General features: G+C 52.1%; 1 protein-coding gene across 4 annotated transcripts in view; it reads right to left on the bottom strand.

The window, feature by feature from the left end:
• The window catches only part of Agpat3 (1-acylglycerol-3-phosphate O-acyltransferase 3), a 71,744-nt gene that overhangs the window by 18,040 nt on the left and 32,261 nt on the right, over positions 1 to 21,443 (bottom strand). Inside the window, exon 1 of one of the 4 annotated variants that reach the window (XM_038341786.2) lies at positions 7,854 to 7,962. The exons of the other annotated variants lie outside the window; for them this stretch is intronic. The gene's annotated coding sequence lies outside the window, so the exon portion shown is untranslated. Of the gene's footprint in view, positions 1 to 7,853; positions 7,963 to 21,443 lie in introns of those variants that run through there. 4 annotated transcript variants of the gene reach the window in all.

A 21,443-nucleotide genomic window follows, 5' to 3' on the forward strand; every position in this document is an offset into this window, starting at 1 on the left:
AGGAGACAGTTAAGGCTCTACCACCAGGGAAGCGATGCCACTAGATATCCTTGGCATAAGAGCATGGTGTCAGCTAATCCCTATAACTTCTACAAGGGCTGCCTGTGAGTGGGCTGACTATGACCATGAGATATGTCATCTGTGAGTCTGCCCCATGATCCTGCAGTAGGATGGCACTATCAGACACACAACCTTTCTCCCATGTCCCTCTTGATTCCATGATTCCTGCCCTGGCATCTGGTACCTGTTATGATCTCTGGACACTGGTGTGACTTTGAAGATTGGATGTGACTAGAGGCTTAGACATGGTTTCCAGAGCCTAAATGTCCAACAGCTGGAGGACAATGTGGTCCCTACAGCTCACAGGGTGGTTTCCTGGGCTTTTTCAATGACCCTCATTAGATGATGGGTCTAGTATGCTCCCAAAGCCAGCCTGGTATTGGAATACCTTGTCCCTGAGGGCAACACAGTGGCTTCCAGAGTTTCATCAAGGCACTTGAACAGGCTCCGGATGTAGCACCTTGCTAGGCCAGAGGATGGTGGCAGGTAAGAGCAAGCCAGCCTTGGTTTCCAAGGAACAGGGGGACTGCTTGCCATTTGTGGAGGAGGGAGCCTGTGGCTCAGTAGGCTGTGCTGATTATAGGGTTCACCGCACCAAACAGTAGCACCGGCACCTTGTAGGGATCTTACTCAAACCCTTGAATCTATCACAGCTGGGAAGCAGAAACCACAGAGATGCTGTCCCTAAAAGGATGTCCCTGAACCAGACTCTCCAGTCACCAAGAAGTTAGTTAGTTAACTGCAACCTGAAGGAGCCCTTGATCTTTGCCTGAGATATCTGGGGCTCAGGGCTCAGCAGAACACAGAAACTAGCCCACTACACACAAGGAGGGCCTTCTCTGATCATCTGCCCTGACTGCCTCCTCACTAGAAATGAACTGAGTCACTCCCAGTGGTAAGCTCCTAGGACCTCAGAATGTGATGGTACTGAGAGACAGGGGCTCACAAAGTGACAAAGGCTGTTGATTCTGAATTGATCGCCCATGTGCACGGTGGAGAAGAATGAAGGCACCAGCTCTGCCAGCAACTGAACCAAACTACGGGATGTATCTCCAGAGTTCTGAGCCCTAAATCCCATGGCACAGCCCAAGATCTGTACATTCATGCCTCTCCCAAATACACACGCTTCTTGGCTCCCTGACCTGAGATCTGGGAACCCTGCAGGTCCCTTCCCACAGTCAACTTCCTAGTCATAGTCAATTCTCATCTTCCCATTCTCTGGGAGCCTCTTCATCATCCTTGGTCCCTTAGTCCTGCTTCCCTAAGGACCACTTCCCAGAATGCCCTCTTCTCTGTCAGAGCACTGTCTCTCCAGAGATCCCAGACACACACTGCCCGGCTGAGGGGTAAAAGTCTTTCGGAGAGCAAGGCTGGCACTCAGCAGAAGGGTTGGCAGAGGAAAGACATTAAAACATGCAAAATGGGCTACTTGTGATGCTCCGGAGAGGAGACTCAGTCACAAGATAAGACATTTGCACGTGAGTTCAGCGATCAAATTCCAGTTAACAGGACCGACACAGCTCTCACCCTTCCTCCCTCCCTCTTGTCCCATTCATTCACATCCATTTTCCATCACCACTGCCCATCCCCAAGCCAGGCCTATGTGCAGCAGGATGGCGGACTCTGTGAATGGCTGGGCCAAGGGCATTCCCTGTATACCCTCCCCATCTTGTTTTGTATGGGATGAACTCAGCTGGTCCAGAATCCGCAGATGCTAGAGAATTACTAAGAGAAATGAGTAATGGGGATAAATAAATGTCCCCACAAATGGGGACATGTGGCAGCAGAGACAGGAGAGAACCTCAAACTGTCTTAATTCAGGTGTAACACTCACTGCTCATAACAGCCAAGGACAAAAATATAAAGCCCCACCCTTCTGAGTGGCCGAATAGGTATGGAAAAGCGGAGCATGCACAGGGCAGCAGCCCTGAGAGCTCTCCCACGCCCACCTTCCTAACAACAGGTGCAGCAGTGGCGTCATGGCCACAGACTGTACAAGCACTAGTGTGGAGCTGGAAGGGACATGGGACAGACCGACTGAGTGCTGGTGGCAGCTGACCAAGAGGGCTGCACTGTGAAGTTTTGGAGTGTCGCCGGGGCAGGCCTGTACCTCACCACAAGGAATCTCTATTCTTCAGGGTGTTTGACCAGAAAATGGATAGGAAATAAACACAGCCCAAGGGACAAACTTCAATCCTTGGGTGAGTTCACCATCAGACCATCCGGGCTCTCAGCATGATGGGAGACAGAGTGTGAGTCCTTGCCTGGCTGCCCAGCTTCTGGAGAAAAACATGCCCACCTGTGGTGAAGGAGGACTGCCATCGGCACCACTTGCTCACTCAGCAAGAGGACAGGGTGTTGAGCAGAGGGAGTACAGCACAGAATCCAAGATGGCAGGGGCATTGTATGCTTCTGGAAGCTCTGGGTCCTGGTAGCTTTGCTCAACATGGTTAGTGTCATGCATTGGTTACTAGGAACTCTACCAAAGCCAAGCTCCAGCAGCTCTGCTGTCTCCCAAGCATGACCTTGTGGCCATGTTGCCTTTAGGGCAGGCAGGAAGGAGGGAGCTAGAACCCTCAGAGCCAGAGGTTTCCTTTATAGTAAGTACAGGCTTTCATCAGGCAGATGAAGACAAGCCAGCCCCTCATGTGACCAGCCTACAGGACATAGCTGTGAACAATGCACCCACATGGGACATAGGACCGTGCAGGTAAAATGCATTGAGCAACAGAAAATCCAACTGAGTGAGGCCGCACACAGCAGGCTGCAGGGGCCTCTCTGAGCATGCTCTGAGTCAGTCCACACTGCTGCTCCTCAGATGTGGACTGACCCCTGGCCCAGGACCTAGATAGGCCGCCTGAGTAGCAATGGCGTTTATAACCCCAGGATAGCCTTCAGAGACCTGGTAGCCTGCTGTCGACCATTGGCCATTAAATGGGGATGCTTGGGTCTGTCTACTGGATGATAAGCCCCACCCAGCCCAGGTCACCAGACCACAATCTTGGGGTAACTGTCAGTGAGGAGGAACCATTCCAGGGTGACCAGAGCCCCCAGATAAGCCCAGATGAAGCTGCTGACCCACATAACCACGGTGGAATGGGTGTGGTCTTAGATTGCTTAGGCGCACCATAAGCTATTTCAACACATAAGCTGCTTATAAACACGACTGCAGCCTAATTACAATAGACAAAGCTCCTGCCGCCTCGGAACAAACTGAATCCACAGTTCATAGGAAGCAACCAGGAAAGAGATCCAAGAGACTAAACATACAGGTGCCACAGCTACAAAGCCTGTCACCAGTAGCTCAGCCTGGCCACATCACACACAGACACAGACCAAGAACAGACTCTCAGGTTGCGGCTTCAGGAACAAGGTGCAATCCCATCCCTTTTGTACTGAGTGGGCAACCCACAGCCATGGCCTGTACCTCAGTGTCTTGAGCTACATACAGCACAGCCACAGGCCATGTCAGGGCTCTCACGCAGCATCTCACACTGGCCTTCCAGGCTCCAGTGAACTTATGTTTCTCCAGGATTTAGACAAGTTTAAAAAGTAACGAAAATCACCTTTAAACCATGGCTGAGTTCATGGGGATCTTGTAGCATTACATTTTCTTGACTAATGGATTAAAAGGTACAATTAAGTGTCACACAGCAGCCCTCCAATTCCTGATAGCACCTGGCAGCTGGGGACAGAGTGTAGCCAGTACAGCAGCATATATCCTGGACCCCGAGAACAGAGCCCCAGCCCGATACCAAACCACAAGGCTGCATTCCTCTCCTCCTGGAACAGGGGCCCTGGAGGACATATGATCCAGTTCTAGCTAGTGGAAAGGGGGGGAGGGAGGAAGAGAGGGAGGGGGAGAGAGAGAAAGGGAGGGAGGGAGGGGAAGAGAGAGAGAGGGAGGGGGGAGGGAGGGAGGGGGGAGGGAGGGAGGGAGATTGTCGGTCTCCAGGTGAATTTTTGCTGTCCCAGGAAAGATGGTAGACACCACTCTTAGCTTCTCTTCCCCTCTGAGCTAGGAAGGGACATGAGGGCACAGCAGCAGTTTGGGGTTGTGAAATGATGTGTGTGCAGAAACATGGCCAATGATGAGGTTTCTGAGGGCGACAAGCCAAAATCTGCCAGCACTGTTGCACACCCTGAGGTCATACCAGCAGCTGCCCACTCAGGAGGCAAGGACACACACAAGTCTCTAGCTGTCACCCTGGACCATCGTAACTCTGAATCTACCGTTCACACAAGTAAAGCATACAGCATACAGACAATGGTCCCATAGCAGCTAAATGTGTGACTCCGGTCTGCTATAAGCATACTATGACAAACATCAGTTAGACTTCCCTGTCTTATAAGTCATGTTGATTAGGTTTCCTGTTGGGTAATATTATTTTAAGATGTGTTACATTTGTTTATGCTGTGGAACATTTGTTTAATGATGCAAAGACGTGTTGCATTCTTTTTTGTTGCATTTGTTTAACACTGTGAAGCTGTGTTGCTTTGCCTGTCTAAAATACCTGATTGGTCTAATAAACACTGAACAGCCAATAGCAAGGCAGGAGAAGGGATAGGCATGGCTGGCAGATGGAGGGAAAAAATCTGGGAAGAGAAGATCAAGGAACAAGAAAAGGAGAAGAGGAGGACTCCAGGAGTCAGCCACCCAGTTACACAGCAAGCCATGGAGGAGGAAGTAAAGAAAGGTATATAGAAAGGTAAAAGCCCAGAGGTAAGAGGTAGACTAGATAATTTAAGAAAAGCTAGCTAGGTAGCTGGTGAGATGGTTCAGAAGTTATGAGCACTGACTGCTCTTCCAGAGGTCCTGAGTTCAATTCCCAGCAACCACATGGTGGCTCACAGCCATCTATAATGGGATCTGATGCCCTCTTCTGGCATAGAGCACCATATACATTAAATTAAAAAAATCTTTAAGAGAGAGAGAGAGAGAGAGAAAGAGAGAGAGAGAGAGAGAGAGAGAGAGAGAGAGAGAGAGAGAGAGAGAGAGAGAGAGAGAGAGAGAAAAGCTGGTTAGAAACAAGACAAGTGAAGGCCAGGAAATCATAAGAAAGAATAAGACTCTATGTGTATTTATTTGGGAGCTGGGTGGCAGATCCCCCAAAGAGCCAAAAGAGTTTTTAAAAAATCAACTACAGTTTCCTGAAAGAACTACTCTGCAGAGGACTCCTCAGAGCAGAAGCCTGAAGTCTCAGAAAATTAAAGTCCATCCCACGCTCATCCTGCTCCAGGCCTACTGAGCCATGGCTTTGCCAGGGAAGCCAGCTGAGATACTTTTGGACCAGAGAAAAAGAAAGCATCACTACTGGAGCTGCAGGTATGCCATCCCAGCAAGAAGAGGGCAGGCAGACTATGTGTGGACTCTTTGGCCACTGCACAGGGGCTACGGAGCCACTCACAAGACATCGGCATGGACTGAAGGCCCTCTGAACAAACACCTTGAAGGAGTCAGGGGGACAAGAGGGAAGTGAAAATGCCCCTTGAATGCTTTTAGTACGAGATGGGTGATTAAGGCTGAGTCCTAATGGCCCCTGGGTTGTTTTCTATAGAATGAGACAGGAAGACAAGGCAGTGAATGAGCACTTGGGAGGGAAGTGGACAGTTGGGCAGTAGACACAACTCTAATGACAGAGTGCCACCAAGCAAAAAAGGAAGTAAAGAGCCCTAGGTCTCTCACTTACCCCAAGTCCCCAGCTCCAGAATCTTTGAGGCCTCCAGGGTGTTTCGGATGGCCCGAGCAGTGGCGATGGTGGGAAGGGAAGCAGAGGGAGGCACAAAGCTCCCAGGTCTGATGACTACACAATGGGCCTGTGACAGGCCTCTGGGCTCACAGGCGTGGCTGTATTTCTTACACTAGGACAGGACACCACCCTAGGCCAGGGCAGAACACCACGCTCCAAAGCATGCATGTACATAATGTAGGACACTTACACACACAAGCACACAAACTGACAGCATACAACTGAGCAGTAATCGTACATGCATATGACACACAGGTGCACTACACATGCACGTATGTACACTCACATATAGCACATGTGTGAACAGCCATGCAATGCAAAATGGCCACAAGTATACTCCACACTCACACACGACACGTCGGTCATCTCACACACACTGCACGGGATAATGACAGATTGCGATTAGAGAAGTGGGTGTGTACTTCTTGTATAGTAACCATCACAGTGACCATTCTTAGTCATACACTTTACTACACAAGCTGCACTCACAATGACAAAAACTGGTGGAGCTGAATTCTAGCTTTTCCCAGGCATGGGGAGAGCTCGTTGTTCCTTCCCTCGGCCAAGCCCAGCCCCCGTAAATGTGCAGCCTTTCCTCAGCCTGTCAGAAGTCTGAGGTCCCAGGACTGCCAACTGAAAGAATCAGATGAGAGGTAATGTCTGCCAAGAGGAGAGGAGGAGAAGCTCAGCCGGGTGGAGGGTGACCCGACGGTGTCCGTGCCTTCATGCACCTTCTCTATTGCTTTTCTCCACAATGTCCCGCCCCACCCCAGACTCTCCAGATGCCACAGGAACACTGTCCTGCACGCAGCTCTCCTGAGCTCTCTGAAGGCCTCCAACAGGCATTAGTCAAGCACAAGGGCATTGCCACATCTGCATAAATTGGCACCATACTCCACACATTTAAACTAGATTTTCAGGAAGGTAGAGATTCAAACGCAACAAACTAAGCTGGTCTCAGAACAACCACCTCGGCCTCCACACAGCACACAGCAGTGGAGTGTTAGCACCCGGGACCTGCAGCTACCAAGAAGCCTGGCCTCAACGGTGACCATGGGAGTCTGAAAAGAGTCCCACTTTCTCTCATGCACTGGGGTCATCTACTCATCAGTCAAATATTCAGCTCCGTGGCTGAATATAAACTCAGAAAAATCTCAGTAGATGCGTTTAGGTGAGAATGTTCCTAAAATGCTCATCCAGCCAGTTGTATCTAAGAGTAACACGAACAGAATAACAAAGGCCATTCCTAAGCAATGCAGGGACACAGTTCTCTGTGTGAGGCTGCAGTTACTATAAGCACATGCAGTGGCCTATGGCTGTCACAGAGCCCCAGCACGACTGTGTGCTACATTCCCACCTCTAGGCTGTCCCCTTCACCCAGTACTGCCATGGTGGCCACTCCCAGCACCTGCCACCTTAACACCCCTCCTCATTTATCTTTAAAGTACCAAATACTGCTACAAGAGTGGGCTACAAGGGCTAACTGGTAGAAGGGAACAGGCCTTCTGACCCTGGGAGAGGCCTGGTTCAGATCTCAGTAGAAGCAGGTGGACCCTTCAGGAGGAAGGCCTAATCTGAAGAACTCATCAATGAGAAAAATACGTAAATTCATACCTAAATGTTCCTAACTCCACGTCCTCCAACATTTATCTTCTTATGTGTCTCTTCTCTCTCCTGCCCTCAAACTTTGCACCAAATCCAAGTTTTGTTCTATAACTTATCCTTGTAACTCCACCCTACATTGGCCAAGGCCAAGGTCCCCAAGGTCGAGGTGTCCTATCAGGCCACCCAGCTTGGTTGGCTGCCTGGGAACTGGTATGACTTTCTTGTAGTTGAGAGATGAGCCTGGCTTTCTATATTTGGGGCAACAAGGCTCTTTCTGCTCAGAGAGTGGCCAGGAAATCTAGGTCAGCAGGGTTGGTGCCCTCTCAGCCACTCTGAGTCTGTCCTGCCCATCCCTTCCCAGCAGGAAGCAGGACCTCCAGCAGGGGAACCTTCTCCCTCTCAGCCCAGGCAGGGACTTGGGCCTCCCTGGCTCCTTACCGGCACTTCCCCTTTCCTTCTCTCCCTGGGCTCTGGATTTCAGATGGCTGGGGGAGTCAGCAGCCTCTTCCCACAGCAGGGCAACAGGACTCAGCTGGCACGAGTTTGGGATAGCACAGTGACCACTCAGCTATGTCCCAGAGTACAAAAATAGCCATCCTGCCAAGTGGGTGAAACGTCAGGGCCGGCTGTGTGGCCAGCTCATGTTCACACTTGGCACATGAGAGAGGCAGGGCTTGTGGAGCAGGGCAGGAGAGGAGCGTGCCGGAAAGCAAGGCACAGCAGCAGAGATGCCCAGCCCAGACTGCCCACACTCTCAGCAGCCTTTCCGCCTCATTGCTCTACAGGGCCCAGCCTCATGCAGGGCTGTATTCCCCAACCACAGGAAGCTGGTGGGTGGGACAGTGCCAGCCACACACGGGCTCACACAGGAAGGCTCTGCTCTCGTGGCCTCCTTACTCTAAGTACAACTCAGTGTTCCGACCTGTGAGCTTTCTGCCTGACGTCACCAACTACAGCTGGGCCGTACCACCTCATGCCAGGCCGGCAATGTAGGGGTTTTCCCATAGGTTCAATAGCCTCATCTGCCTCTCTATGCTGGGTAGGGACAACAGTCCTTCCCCTGGAGTAAGAGCCACAGGCTGAGAGGCTCAGTCTAGGACTGCTGAGCAATAATTGAATGACCCAATGTCGGCTGATGGAGAGCAGAGGAGAGTGGGGGACCACTGAGTATAGAAAGGCAAAGCAACAGGCAGAAAGAGAGGATGGTCCGGGACTGTCTGATGAGGGAGAGAGAGAGTCGAAAGCTAAGCAAGACTACAATCCAGAAGATGAAATGGACTGCCATGCTGGCCTGCCACCGACAAGGCTGGGGACAGGGGCATGCCAAGCTGAGGACCAGTTCTTCCCCTGAGAGGGTAGAGATATTTTCTTACTAATGCACCCCAAGCTTACCTGGTGCTAGCCATACAAGTATGATCAATAGCATCTTGTGGGGAGGGGAGAGATATTTCTGGCTGATACACTGAGTGGCTAGGAACACCTAGAGTTGGGACCTCCTGCTGTCACACAGTATGGCTTGAGAGCTGCCAGAAAGGCAGTGTGGCGAATAAGCTTGAAGAAAGAGTCTTAACACTCAAACCCACAATCCACTGCTCCCCTGGCATGCAGGAGTCAGGTCTGTCCACACAGGCACCCACAGCCTTCTCTATGAGGGAACCAGCCAAGGCCACCCTGGAGCTAAGGGACTGCCAGACTCAGGCTCTTCTCAACTCTGGGTACAGCATGCAACACAGGCTCAGTTTCTATACCAAGGGGTAGAGCAGATCCTGAGTTAGGAGAGCAGAGACAAAAGCAGCCACCCAGAGTCCCACTGTTCCACCGACACCTGCACCACCTGCACACAATGCTCACACCTGCGTTGTGCACTCTGTACCATCCGGAACCGCAGTGTCAACACTCATGCCCGACATTGTCCACACCCACATAACCCACACCTGTACCTCCCAGTCTACAGCCATCACACACCTGCGCCACTCAGACCACAGTGCCCACACCTGTACCCTCCCAGTCTACAGTCGATCACACACCTGCGCCACTCAGACCACAGTGCCCACACCTGTACCCTCCCAGTCTACAGTCCATCACACACCTGCGCCACTCGGACCACAGTGCCCACACCTGTACCCTCCCAGTCTACAGTCCATCACACACCTGCGTCACTCGGACCACAGTGCCCACACCTGTACCCTCCCAGTCTACAGTCCATCACACACCTGTGTCACTCGGACCACAGTGCCCACACCTGTACCCTCCCAGTCTACAGTCCATCACACACCTGCGCCACTCAGACCACAGTGCCCACACCTGTACCCTCCCAGTCTACAGTCCATCACACACCTGTGCCACTCAGACCACAGTGCCCATACCTGTACCCTCCCAGTCTACAGTCCATCACACACCTGCGCCACTCAGACCACAGTGCCCACACCTGTACCCTCCCAGTCTACAGTCCATCACACACCTGTGCCACTCAGACCACAGTGCCCACACCTGTACCCTCCCAGTCTACAGTCCATCACACACCTGTGCCACTCAGACCACAGTGCCCACACCTGTACCCTCCCAGTCTACAGTCCATCACACACCTGCGCCACTCAGACCACAATGCCCACACTCACAGGGCCTACGCCAGATCTCCCTCACCAGTAGAAGTAATAGGCCAGGGCCATAGCCAGCAGTGCGACGCAGACCCCAGAGAAGAGGCAGGTTGAGGAGCTGGTCAACATCGCTACCCTCTGTCTCGTGAACTTCTCAGAGGTGGTGAGGAGAAGCCTGGCTGTGAGCGCAGGTCTCTGGCAGATTAGGGCGCAAGCCAAGGAAAGAGCTGGTGACTGCGCCTATACTGTTCGCATCAGGAAGGCACGGTGACAACTGTGGGGGGGGCACCCTCACAGCCAGAGACAGGGCAGCCTCTTTTCTGGGCTACTGCTGCAGGCTCTACTGTTGGGCACACACTAATCCAATAAGCGGCTTTTACCAGGAGCCAATGTAAGAATGGTGTAGGTCACTGGGCCCTGACCAGCACTGGCCCCAGGCTGAACACTATAGGTTCCTTACCCAGTGGCCAAAGGTTCCAGGTCCAAACAGGAGGCTGGTCAAGTCCCAGAATCCTCAATTCTGTGCACCAGACACAGTCCTTTGGCTTCCTGTGTCTGACGCACTGTAAAATACATCAGCCCACAGCCTGGGCACACTGTATGGAAGCTGCGATCTCAGTGCCCTGTGCCCACAGCCTGGGCACACTGTTTGGACATTGCAATACTCAGTGTCCTGTGCTCTGTGGCTTCCAGACCAAGATTTCTGGATCCAAGAAAAGAGTGTAAAGCTGAACCGAAAGATGCTGAACTAGTAAGAAAAAAGTGACCCAGGGGGCCAGAGAATCACTCCGGGGCCCATCCCTCACAGATGGCTCAGTAGCTCACCTGTATGAGGATAGCGGACTCTGCTCCTTAGGGCAGTGCTTGCTCAGAGCTCCCACAATCCCCTCTCAGGTGCTCACTGCCTAGCTGCAGGCCTTGGCTTGTCTTGGCCTTGTACATAAGTCACCTGCTGCTAAGACATCGGCACCCACTCTGAGCACTGAGCCCCGAGAGGCTGTGGTCAGAGCCCCCGCTCAGGCTGGGGTATCACATTCAGCTTTCTCAGGGCCACCCTGGTGAAAGAGCTGTAGTGATGTGTTGTCCTGGAGTCTGGTGGCATTCTCCCCAACACAAGTGCTCAGGTGGCTGACAACTGCAGGGACCAGCACCACCCCACTAAAAGTCCCTGTGTCTCTTACTGGCCCTTAGCGGATGCTAGGTAACAGACATTTGTCACCTTGACCGCAGAGTGATCTATAACGACAAGCACAATCAGCCACCTGGAAGATCAATGTCAGGTGCCCTCCTTACCCGAATCCCTCATGACTATTTATAGAACTGGAGTAGACATCTGGAGAAAACAGAACATTTGAAAATGCAGGAATCCCTTCTCCTTGCCTCAGGAACTTCCCAAGAACAGTGGTACAGAACCCTTCTCTGGTGAGACAGGGACACTGTGTAATGAAGGAAGGGCTCACTCAATCCTGTTAGCAGGGGGAGGGCAGGTGGCGACAGGCTTTTCCACCTGGCAGTAGCAAGAGTACCACCTGTGTAGCTCCCACTGGGAGGACCTCATCCCTTCTGCAGACTGACATGTTTACACAGCCTCACGGGGTCACTTTTGCACGAATTCAAGGCAGAAGTGACAGCTGATTGTGTGACACTGACCTCACACTTGCTTTCAACAAGACCCGGCTGAGCATCGTATCACCCACGAGGCCAGGGGTCCAGCTCTGCAGGAACCAGGACTGCTCTGAGCTGGGGGTGGTCTTCAAGGTAGTTCATAGATGCCCAGAATCTAACAGGGCATCTGCTCCAGTGGCAGGGTACAGAAAGATACTCCCATGTCTGTATCATGGTGGGATTGCCAAAGCAGGAGACATGTCAGCAACAAGGGGCCAGCCTGCGGTGAGACATATGCCCGAGGTCAGACGTACCCTCAACATCCATTTTACAGCAGAAGCTGCTTTTCCAGCTGAAGCGCCACCATCCTGTCCAGTGGGCCTCTTGGCTCAAAGGATGGGGGTCACCTACAGACACCACTGGGAGAAGCACAAGTCAACAGGGTCCACACCTGAGCACTCACTGTCCTTGGATTTGGGAGAGGAGCCCCCTTCTCTTAAAGCAAACACAGCATGTAAACAGAGCATTTACTCCTAAACAACCCAAAGATTGCCCTTGGAGGAGGCACTTAGGGACAGATAGCAGGCAACCCATGGCCTGCTGTGATTCGCCCTTAAGGAAGACACAGCTCACATCAGGACTGACAAGGCTTTGATGAAGCCCCTGATTCCTAGAGGTGCTTCCTTGCAGTGCTGTTTCTGCCTCACATCCCCAGAACCTGAAGAAATGGATGTCCTGAAACAACTCACTATGTAGACCATGCTGGCCTCAAAATACTCAGAGATCTGCCTTCCTCATTGCTGGAATTAAAATGTGCACACAACCATGCCCGACAAGACTAGAACTTTTCAAATTGGACCAGGACTAGGAAGATGGTTCGGCAGGTTAAGACACCAAGCCTGACAACCTGAGTTCAATTCCCAGAACCCCCATGACGGAGAGAAGCAACTCCTGAAAGTTATCCTCTGACTTCCACATTTGTACCATGGCCACAGTAAATAAATACCTGCTATAAATAAAGAAATAAATAGAGAAAGTAAGCCAGTCTCCTGTCTACAGGGTCCTCTTTGCTGCCTGCACAGATGTGACATGCTAAACTGGTCTTGGTAATGCATACCACTCAGGGAACCCGCAGAGATTCCATGACTCCATCACCTCACCCCCTAGTCCTCTGCCTCAATCCCTTTCCAGTGCATCAGACCTGTCCTTGGGATGGCCCTCGGGATGGAGACCTCCTGTGTGCGGCCAAAGCTTGGCCAAAGTATTCCTGCATGTCCATTTCTTCTGGTGGAGTGTAAGCACTCAGCCTCCTATCAGGCTTTGGGTCTACTCAAGGCTGGCTCACCTGTGCCCCATGGCACAGACAAAATGATAAGTGTGAACACCCAAGGGTAACGGCTCTTCCCACAGCCAGTGCCAGCTCCTCCCAGCAGGTACAGGCGCCCTTGCCACTGCAGGCCTATGATGCTCTCCAGCCCCTCAGCCATGAGAAATGCTCCATCTGTGGGCTTTCCAGCTCAACTCTTGGTGCTGTGCTTATCTATTACCCTGGGGCTCTGGGGACCTGGTCTTGCCCTCCTCTCTACTCAGGGCTAGGCTGTAAAGACACTGGGAGGAATGGTTTAAAAAAATAGCACCTAGCATTTGCTGGACATGACAAAGGCCAAAGTAGCTAGCTTTCACGGGGACACCAACACTGTGGCTAAACCTTTCTCTGTGTAGCGCTAGGTCAAGACTCAAAAGAACACATGGTATAAGCAAAAGCAGACAGAAAGGACTAACGTTTCTGCAGAGCAAAGAACACAGAAACAGCGTGAGGAGGTGGCCACAGATTTGGGGATGCCTGACAGTCAAACAGTTGTACAATCCTGTGATGCTTAATACTGACTGTCAGTTTGACAGGATCTGCAGTCACCAAAAAGACAAGCCCCTAGGCTGCCTGGGAGAGTAGGGCTAGGAGGTGGCACAATGCGTAAAACACTTGCTTTATGGGGACCTGAGTTCAAATCCCAAGAACCCACATAAGGCTAGACGTGGTTGCTGGAGGCTGTAACCCAAGTGTTTCTTCTGGGAGGGGGGGTGAAGACAGGAGTCTCCCAGAAGTGTGTCAGTTAGCCTGGAGTATACAGCAATGAACAACAGCTACTCTGCCTCAAACGAGGTGGAAGGTGAAAACCTCAGACGCAAAAGCACCTGCTTCCTCTTACACACACACACACACACACACACACACACACACACACACAATGGGGTAGAGATATAGACACAGACAGACAGACAGACAGGGGTAGGAAGGATGAGGATTAAGAAAGACTAGGTTAGCCTCTGGACATGCCCCTTAGGGATTATATAAATTAGGGTAATCAAGGCAGAAAGACTGACCCTAAAGTGGGCTAGGACCCCAGACTAAGGAAGCAGGAAACAGGGAGCTGAGCACCAGCACTGATCCCTCTGCTCCTGACCTGGGAGCACTGTGGCCAGCTGCCTCCTCACACTCCGGCACCATGTCTTCCCTGCCAAGATGGGCTGTGCCTCCCAACTATGAACCCAAGCAAATGCTTCTGTCCTTACATGGCTTTCGTCACAGCAACAGGACAAGTGTCTGTACAGAGACCAGTGTCCAACAAGGGGCTCACTTCACGACCAAGCCACAGGGAACAGGTTTTTTTTTTTTTTCTAAAGACAACATGCTGATGGCCAAGAGACGCTGTGAGCAGTATTCAGTGGCATGGTGCCAATCAAAACCTACAGTAGCTGTCATCAGGACAAGTGTTGGCGAGGGCGTGGAAAGGAGGGGCCATTGCATATCGGTATAGCCGTTATGGTACAACACTATGGAAGTTAAGAAACCAGAGCTATCTTATCCATCAGTGGATGAATGGGCAGCAAAATTAGTGCAGCACATAATGTAATATTATCCAGTCATAAAACACATAAAACAAGTCTTAACATCTGCATCAGTGTGGATGAAATAAAGAGCATTATGTCAAGAAAAGTCAGGTGGAGAAGACATTCTGCATACTCTTACCCATAGGCACAGGGTAGAGCTGCTGAGGACCGTGGTTCTAAGCTTCAGGTGGACTGGAGACGTGGTGGAGCTGTGTGGCAGTGTGACAACCACAGTGACTGACAGCACTGTCCTGATGCCTCTCCCATAGCTCAGACACTTGTAAAGAGATGACATGCTTTGGCCTCCTCAGACATCCTGTCCTCCTGGTGCTCTAAGTCTGAAGAAAGCACCGCAGCTTAACTACAGCAGGATGCCAGGACAACAGTGCCCCTCTCCATGCTCGGCTCTGAGAGCTGGGGAAACACCATGTCCAGGCAACCCGGCACCTTGCTCTGCTTACTCGGTTAATGAGTCCAGGTCACCCTTTCACCAGCTTACCAAGTTTGCTACAAGTCAGGAGGCCAGGGAGGCATCAGGACCACAGTGCTCACCTGCCCCGCCCACGCTTCCCTGGTTCTCACCACGCCCATCCCTCCAGCTCTGTCTCTGGACTGGCAGTGGTTTCCTGCAGTTCCCGGAAGGAGCCAGAGTTGCTGCTGGCGCTGGGTGGAGCTTCATCCCAGGCCTCATCTGCCCGTAGGGTGGAGGGCTTGTGTCCCACCCTCAGCCAGGCTCTGTAGGGACCCATTCACTGGACAGACGCCTGTAGAAAGTGACTGCTGTCCCGCTTCTCAGTCCAATCTGCCCTGCCCATCTTTACCTGAGCAAGCGCATGCCGAATAAAGACAGAATCCCACCCGTGGTGAGGCTCCATGCTGCAGTGATGGCAGAGAATCTAGGAGCAAAGCAGCTAGGGATCTCAGGGACGCAGCTGGTAAAACGCCCTTCTAACAACATGGGGACACGTGGGGAATGGAGTTACTATGTAGACCAAACAAAGAGTAAACAGGCCATGGTATGAGCCCAGGAGTCTGGGGCCCTGTCTCCAGGGTGCTGGACATATTTGGAAACATTCTCTCCAGGTGCCATCTGGGCAGCTTGTAATCACCCCAAGGCATTTTTAAAGGCAGGCACAAAGGAGATGAGAGACACCCTGGACTGTATCTGTGAAGGGTGGATGAACCAGCCTGCCTGGTCCCAGTCCAGCTTCCCTTCCCTGTAATGTGTTGGCTGTAGCATGGGGACATCATGCTATGTGTGGCTGACCCTCCTGGGACATCTGATACCAAACTGGCCCTAGAGGGGAACTCAAAAATAAGTGATTCTTTCAGACAAAAGAGTTCTGACCTTGCAACAACCCAAAGGAAGTGGCCTGCTTCATTCCATGCACCCAAGCCTACATTACCACTGAATTTCTGTAACCTCCAAGTTGTGTATCTTGCCACGGGAGCAGCATAACCTCTGGAAAAGGGAAGAGTCTTCTATGCCAGGAAGCGCCCCCCTCAGTCACCAGGGGACTGCCCACCCTGTTTCTGGAGTATCTCAAAGGGAGTCTCCCTAACTCAAAACAAGGTTAGAGCTGTGTGGCGTGGCTTCTGGACACAAGCACCATGTACGTCTCAACTCTAAGCACTGCTGGTGGCTCTGGGGGAGGAGTGATGCCCATACAGGCACCAACTTCCGCCCCCACCCCTACACAGGGCCGCCTCTGCACATCAAGGTTCCTGTGCTAAGCACTCAAATGGCACTACCTGTCACCAGCTTGTCCCTGGAGACAGGCTCATGGCACCTCTGAGAGTCACTGCCTGTACTGCTCACATGTCCTGGCAGAGTGGGTACTGCTCTTCCTGATGGCACAAGGAGACATATCATGACAGAGCTGCTGGCCAAGGCAGGAGCACGACACCACAGGGCAGAGCGGAGTGTACAGGAAGGAGCACTTAGCTATCTAGAAGGTGTCCACCTTGCCCAACACATAGGAAACCTTGCCCATCTTTCCTTTTTTTGAGTCTATATAATCAGCATACATTGGGCTCTTTTGCCTAGATTCCTACATGCTGGGATTACTACAACACCTAAGTACCACACTACCTGGCTGGAAAATCAAAGCTTCATTGCGCCACCTTGGCAGAGTCAAACAGAGACAAGCCAGGGAAAGCTGTACCAAAGCCAGAACTGTCCTTGTCTGCCTCCCCACCCACCCGTGCTCACCTTCAAAAGCATCACAGTCCCCATGCTGCCACCCACCTTCTCACCTGCAGGACAAGAGATCTGACAGAAGACGGGTCCCCAGTCAGCCAGCACCGATACCTGCATTCACCTGCTGACTCTGGCTTTTCAGAGCAGGGGGAAGCCAAGAGCAGGATAGCCCACCTTGGCCAAGGAGGGACTATTTTTTTTTTTTTTTTTTTTGGTTTTTCGAGACAGGGTTTCTCTGTGGCTTTGGAGCCTGTCCTGGAACTAGCTCTTGTAGACCAGGCTGGTCTCGAACTCACAGAGATCCGCCTGCCTCTGCCTCCTGAGTGCTGGGATTAAAGGCGTGCGCCACCGCCGCCGGGCGGAGGGACTATTTTTTAAATATATTTACAAAAGTGTAATTTCTAAAGGGGCCCAGCTCCTTACGTGAACAGACCCAACAGGGTCCAGGCCGGGCCTGTCAGACTGCTGGCTCTCACCTCTGGAAGCTGGGTGGTAACTGGTGCTTCTGGAGAAATTTCTTAGGTTCCAAAATAAAAGGTTCCAAAGGCAAGATGAGGGAGACTTTTGTTTTGTTTTGCTTTTTTGAGACAGGGTTTCTCTGTGTAACAGCCCTAGCTGTCCTGGAACTAGCTTTGTGGACCAGGCTGGCCTCAAACTCACAGAGATTCACCTGCCTCCCAAGTGCTGGTATTAACAGCATGTGCCCCACCACCCGGTGAGGGAGACACTTTTACATAGGCCGATTTCCTCCTAAGCTATGAGTCAACAAGCAAGAAGATGGGGCCCCATGTCTCAGCATGGCACAGAGCCTCAGGGCAGACCTAGGCCTTCTGTAGCATCACTCCACCCTGAACAGAGCAATAGTTTACATGGGACCAGCCAACAGGGCCGAAAGGGCCCTGCCTGGGGTGCCTGGTCACCTGTGACACAGCTGGGAAGCAGAGGAGCCTCCCACAAGTACTCAGGGGACAGGAAAGGACACTGAGAATTCAGACACAAAGATGATGAGCAAGCAAGTCTGAAGCTGAGAGCAGTGACATTCTGTGCTCAGGAGCCAATGCAGAGAAAGGCTACTGTATTCTATTAAAGTAAGATCATTGATATAATCTTCAAATCAGAGAAGGAGATAGGAAGGCCAGGGGCCTTCAGTCACAGTGCCTGCTCTGTGGTGCTCTGTGGTGCAGGGATAGGACCTCAACATAGAGCTTGTAGTCGACGAGGGGAAGACTCTAGAGGGCAGAGTAGAAACAACGTCATCCTGAAAGAAACATGCAGCCCTCTGGACAACAATGACTGAGGACAGGCAGCACCGCCACAGAAGGGGGCAGATTGGACAGGAAGAGTGACCTTGGCAGAGGCCATCCCTTCTGTCACCACCCCCTCCTGTCCAGTTAGACCAACAGTCTTAATGCGCTTGGTGCCTCTCTGAAGGTGCCGGGTCACCTACTTCCACAAAGTTACCTACTAAAAATACAGGGCTTACGGGGAGGGGAGGGCTAGCAAGGAGGCACTGTCCCAGCACAGCTACTGGCCAGAGGCCACTGTTCACAGAGCCACTCACCCAGGGGGTGGGGTGGAAGGGTGGACAGATGGCTTTGGGTTTTTCAAATTCAGGGCCAATTGCTCTGTGGAGGAAAAGCTTGAGACTGCTATGTTCTGATGAAGAGATACCCAGAGATGAGGACACTAGCTCTCTGTGTCCCCAAGTCAGTCTGGTCTCAAATAAGCTGCAAAACAGACTGGCTCCTGGCTGTGGGCCCTTGAGCTTGGTCACATTCATTTACAGAGCATGCAACAGTCACAGGCCCCCAACTCTAAGGCCACTGGCAGCCCTCATTTTTCTGGGTAGACTGTGGAACCAGGGCTAGAGCCTGGGCCTTCTGCCCCTTGCTAAAGCCTCGCATCTACTCTCCTGCATACAGTTCCCAAACTGTATCCACATTCACAGAAAGGGAGTTCCACAGCCTGGCTGTTGGCTGTTGGCACTGCTGTACCCACTTGGCAGAGGTAGGCATAGGAAAAGAGGCACAGCTCTCTTAGGTCGAGGCAGCCACTGCCTGGGCACAGCTGGGCACAGCACCAAGTTCCTAGTGACAGGGGTTCTGATGACCCCTGCTGGGCATCTAGAAGAGCCATTTGCCTGTGTCCCTGCTCTGTCTACAACTGACCTGCTCCAGCCCTGGCCTCCAAAGAGCCCCACAGCTCTGTCCCTGTTCATTCCACATGCTTGGAAGGACACAAACTATCCATTCCCCACAAGTCCCCCGAGATGAACTACATCCTGAGTATATAAATACAGGTAGGAATCACATGCCACTCAGAGCAATCACAGGCCTGTGCCCAATCCCAGACGTAGCATGCATCATCAGTCAGTATTAAGCGCTGTCTCTGGACCCACGGGTGCTGGCGGCTCTTCTACTTTCCCAGGACAGAAGACAACAGGAACCCCTGTTGGGACCCCTGACCCATCTACTTAAAATCAAGTCTGTAGCGCTCCATGAAGGCTGTTGTCACAGGCTCCAGAGTCCCCACCCCCTCCCAGTACCCATGTAGATGCACCCTCAAGGCACCCCCACTTGCTAATCTAGAGCAGGGCTGCAACACACCCCCACCCCTGATTTTCTGATGATGGGAAAGAGATCGCATTTCAGGGTGCACACATCAGTCCCTGTGAGCTTCTGCCCACCCTCACCGTCCCCTCAGCACACAGCAAGCAGGCAGACCAGGGACACAGGGGAGGGGCTGGCCTGAAGAGCACAGCCTCTGATCTCCCTACCTGAGTGCCCCATGGGTCAGCCCACCCTGTAAGGCGGCATTTTCCCGGTACAGGTCTGGGCAAGGAAACCATCTTGCGGGACACATGAGCCATATTCTTCCTAAGTCAGGAGCAAACACTGATGTTCTTAAGCTTTGCTAGCCTGGCACCGTGTTTACCCCCTCCTCACTCAAAACCAGGAGGAAAAGCAGGCGTCTGCCTCACAGGCTCCTGCTTCTCCTTGCTCTCTAGCACCTGAGCCCGTGTACCTAAGGGCTCTGTGAACTGCATGAGAGCTCTCACGGGACAGAGCTTGACTCCAGTCATGGGTTCTAGTCACCTTATCCAGTCTGAATCCTAACAGTGACCCTACATGCCTAGCTTGGTGTAGCCCCTGTGAAAGTCCACAGCCACTTCCTCTGCCCACCTCAGCATCAGAGGTCCTCTATCAGCACAGGACAGAGGTGGCCTAGAGCTCATAGATTTTTGTGAGTTTGCGGGCAACTTGGCCTACATAGTGAGTTCCAGGACAGCCAGAGATATGTAGAAAAACTCTGTCTCAAACACACACACGAACCAAAATCATGGTGCTGAAGGGCAGCTCAGAGCTGCAGAGAAGCCCAGGGCCCAACCCAGCATGACAGATGGAGACTGACTGCTCTGCCGAGGTTAATGGAGATGGCAGTGAGGCTGCCCCAGCCACCTTGCATACTGGTCACTGGATGCCATGCTCGTCTGCTGAGACGGCTGTGGAGCTTTAAGAACCCAGGAACACTCTGTTCTTGTTCCCTTCTGCCATGGCTTCACCAACCCCTCCCAGCACCCTGTGCTTGCAGGGGCTGGGAATCAGCTCTGCCTTCTGAACCCAAGCCAACCCAAGCCACTCCTGCTCCATGGGGGCCAGAACATGTTTGTGCACACCCATTCCCACCATTACTTGAGGCGTGATAATCATCACCACCTGGTACCTGATTATGAAATGGTCACATCATGGATAACTCTGGAAAAGACCGCCTAGTGGAATTTCTCACACACACACACACACACACACACACACACACACGAGCATCCCATTACCATGGTTTGGCTTCCACTATTCAAAAGAGCAATGCAAAACCCCAGGTGTAAACAATGTATGTTTTAAATTATTTTTATTATAGCGTGCTGTTGTCACTGTCCTAGTTTCATAGTGACCGTGTTAGCTACTGCTCGTCTGTCTCTGTGTGCACATAATCTTTGAACTCAAGTGCACCGTGGGCATGCTAATGCCATGTCCAGAGGGCTTGGCAGTAGCTGCGCTCAGGGATCCATCCCGATGACAATAAAGGGGCTGAGCCTTTGCAGAGGAGAATCTTTTTAATTTTCCCCTCACACCAACCTGCAGCCCTCTGGCTGGCTGGCTGCCTGTGGGTGGCCCTGTGGGTAGAGTGAGCACCTGACCAGTCAGGGGACCTGTACTCACACTCCACTCTCAGGATAAGTCTGTGCCTGAGAGCGCCACGGTCAGGTGGAAAATGATTCACCTGCAGTTCTGACTCCCCTTAGTACCCGTAGTCCCCTCCCAACTCCCTACCTGGTCATGCAAGGACAGACAGAATCCAAGGGCTTCTCCATTCTGTGCAGTAGGAGCTTGTCTCCTTAAGACTACCCCACTCCCACCCCCTAGCACAGCTCAGAGTTCCTTGTCTCCTAAAGATCTGAGTAATTCTGCTGTATAAAAACATACCTTACTAAAGGACCTGCTGGTCTGAGTTTATTGCAATTTTTGGGCCCTATGTGGGCACCTGAGGAGAAAGTGAGTGCCAGGCCTAAGATCATAGCCCTCATCTTAGCCACACTGAATGGACACCCCTTCCCTCATGCCCATTCCAGCTAATGGTGGTCCAAGAGAAACACTGGTCACCAAAAGACAGCAAGTGACACCCCTATCAGTGTCTTCTGCAAGCATGAGACCAGTTGCCCAAAGACTGGTTACCCAAGAG

Source organism: Arvicola amphibius, chromosome 9 (assembly GCF_903992535.2).
Source record: "Arvicola amphibius chromosome 9, mArvAmp1.2, whole genome shotgun sequence".
In the NCBI taxonomy this organism is placed as follows: domain Eukaryota; kingdom Metazoa; phylum Chordata; class Mammalia; order Rodentia; family Cricetidae; genus Arvicola; species Arvicola amphibius.